Source organism: Egretta garzetta, unplaced genomic scaffold (genome assembly GCF_000687185.1).
Source record: "Egretta garzetta isolate BGI_Z169 unplaced genomic scaffold, ASM68718v1 scaffold641, whole genome shotgun sequence".
Classification (NCBI taxonomy): domain Eukaryota; kingdom Metazoa; phylum Chordata; class Aves; order Pelecaniformes; family Ardeidae; genus Egretta; species Egretta garzetta.
The window spans coordinates 1,019,273-1,021,900 of NW_009258758.1; the positions used below are offsets into that span (position 1 = coordinate 1,019,273).

At 41.1% G+C, this 2,628-nt stretch overlaps 1 protein-coding gene across 1 annotated transcript in view; it reads right to left on the reverse strand.

Moving 5' to 3' along the window:
- Nucleotides 1–2,615, reverse strand: part of NSUN6 (NOP2/Sun RNA methyltransferase 6) — a 25,834-nt gene extending 23,219 nt beyond the window's left edge. The window contains exon 1 of the mRNA XM_035888995.1: nt 2,406–2,615. The gene's annotated coding sequence lies outside the window, so the exon portion shown is untranslated. The remainder of the gene's footprint in view (nt 1–2,405) is intronic.
- Between the last annotated feature and the right edge of the window lie 13 nt (nt 2,616–2,628).

Below are 2,628 nucleotides of genomic sequence, written 5' to 3' on the forward strand. Positions count from 1 at the left end.
TAAAAGGTACAGGAAATTTCCTGGTATTGCTTTAATTCCTTTTGCAAAGCCCAGCTATAAAAGTCCCTATTGTAGCTCAGCCTGGATGCAGCTTTTAGTCTTTGTAATTATTCTCTATTTATTTTTCTCTGTAGGTAATAAAATAAATTTATCTTCCCAAATTGTATCTGCCCACCCATTTGTTGCCTGTATTTTGAAAGATTATACACACTTCAGTCTGAAATGAGACTTCCTAAAAATTTGTTTGTTTACATGAACTTAAATGGAGGGAAAGTGAGAACACCCCCCACCAGTGAGGTTTATTCCACCCATAACAAGGGCATTTGAATACTGAAATACTGCATTTTCATTGTATTAAACATACTTGGAGAAAATACATCTGAAAGTTTGGTTTTCATTCTATTTGAATAAGAGGCTATTTGTCACTTTTATCATACAAAACACCTCAAAAATACCTTTTTTTGATATTTCAGATTCAGTTAGAGTTTTAATGCTAGAAGAATGTTATCTTTTTAGACTTAACTTTTGAGCCCATACAAAGGCAATTTTCAGTTTCATGGGTAGGAGTTTCAAAGCCTTATTCCCAACATTAGCAGCCTTTGAAAGAAAGAAACCGTAATGGAATTAATGCCCAAAAGAATTTATCTTGATATTTCTACTAAATCTAACACCACTGCAATAGTTCATATTACAACCCAAATTACCAAAATTCAGTTTTAACATTTCAGACAATGTGACACATCATGCTTCTGAGCTGTTGTCCGACAATGCCTACATTACATGAAAAAAAAAAAAAAAACCCACACCAAAAAAACCCCATATGGCTCACGTTTGGAAAGTTTTTTCTTCAGAAGCGTAACAAACTAGTATTTAAAAAAATCCCACACTTGTGAATTCTCTAAAGAACTGGAATCCTGAAAATAATTAAGCAGGCACTTGCAAACTGGTAGAAATACGTGTTATTTATGAGCCCTACAAGTGACTTCAGTGTTAACATTATGAAGGTATGTTTTTATGACATTAATGGGTATTTTATGATAACCTCAGAATCCCACAGGATGATTGAGGTTACTTCTTAATGGAAAACCAACCACTGATCTGACAGCATATTGGCAACAGGACTTGTTTCTACCTCATTTTTAAAATGTGACTGAGTACTATCATGAAACATGAGCCAGTAGGCGGTCAAAACCAAAAACGCTTGGTCAAAAATACTGCACACAAAGGACAGAACTGCAATGAAGTTCCCTAAATGTGTTATAAAAGGGAAGCTAGTCCCATGATACAAATTAACACAACAACTATGTCAACAAATGATGCAGAATCTCTACAGTTTGAAATTTCATAGCAAAATAGAAAAGTTATAATATGTTAGACACCACTATCCTTCTAAACAGGATGGCAAGTATATTAAAATACCTGCAATGTAATGAGGGCAAACAGAGAAACAAGAATAAAACCAAGGAGATTTCACTTCTCCCTGTCACACAGAAGCATGATGCCGCATCTGTGCTTTTAACCACAGTTAACAAACACTTTCAGAAGTCAGGGAAAACGTAACAGAAATTAAGGCTTGACCCTAACTAGTTCATAGGACCTGGTATGAAATCTTACTGCAGAATCGCTACTATGCAACAGTAACTGTAAGGCATGTGGACCCAACACATGCATTCAAATCACAAATACAATAAACCCACTATCACTGCGCTCAGTTCAACCCACTTAGCATTGTGCTTAGTTCAGGGAGAGGAACAACACACAAATGAAAAGCAATTCCTTGGTTAAAAAGAGCAGTCAAAAGAATAAAACCATTGTAAGCAGCCTGGGAATTCTAAAACCACACAACTGGAGGTTCAGAGCACACCCACGCAACCTGCAGCTTCAGCCCCAGATGTATGCCCTTTCATTGCCCATTATTTCCGAAAAGATACAACATAGCTTAGAAAGGTTCAGGGGAAGGCGATGACCTATAGATAGGGAATGGCTCTCAAATAAGGAAAGACTAAGCAGTTTGCAGTCTTCCAGGCTGGAGAGCACAGTTGAGTGGAATAGGATAAAAGCTTATAAATTCAGATGTGGCTATGAGGGAGATGGTCGGGGTGCTTCTTCAAATACAAGAGTTAGGACTTCAAACAGAACTAGCAGCAGGCAGGTTCGAAACCAAGGAGAGGTATTTTTTTTTCCACAGACCTGCTGCGTGGTACACCTTGCCCCTGGAAAGGCTTGATGGACTTCAGGAGAGACCCCTTGAGGGATCATCACCCCCTGCCCCCCATCTCCTTAGGGATTTCCCTGGGGATGCAAGGCTGGACCAGGGCTTTGATCTAACTACACACGTAAGCACTGCAAAAGCTGTCAAACGCAGCCAGCACCCAGAGACGCCCAGTAAGATTTAACTTTCAAACCTCCTTTCCCCACGAGGAAAAAGCCGGCTCACTGCTGTGTGGAGCGGAATTTGGGGCGCCCTCCTTTATACCCGGATCCGCCCCGTTATGGAAAACACCCGTGGGGGAGGAGGACACGGGGCACGGCAGCTCTTCGCAGCCCCCCTGAGGCCCTGCGCGGCACCTCAAGCCAGGCCCAGGGGTTCCCGGGAGGGGGCGGACCTCTGCGGGGCGCTCCGTGCCG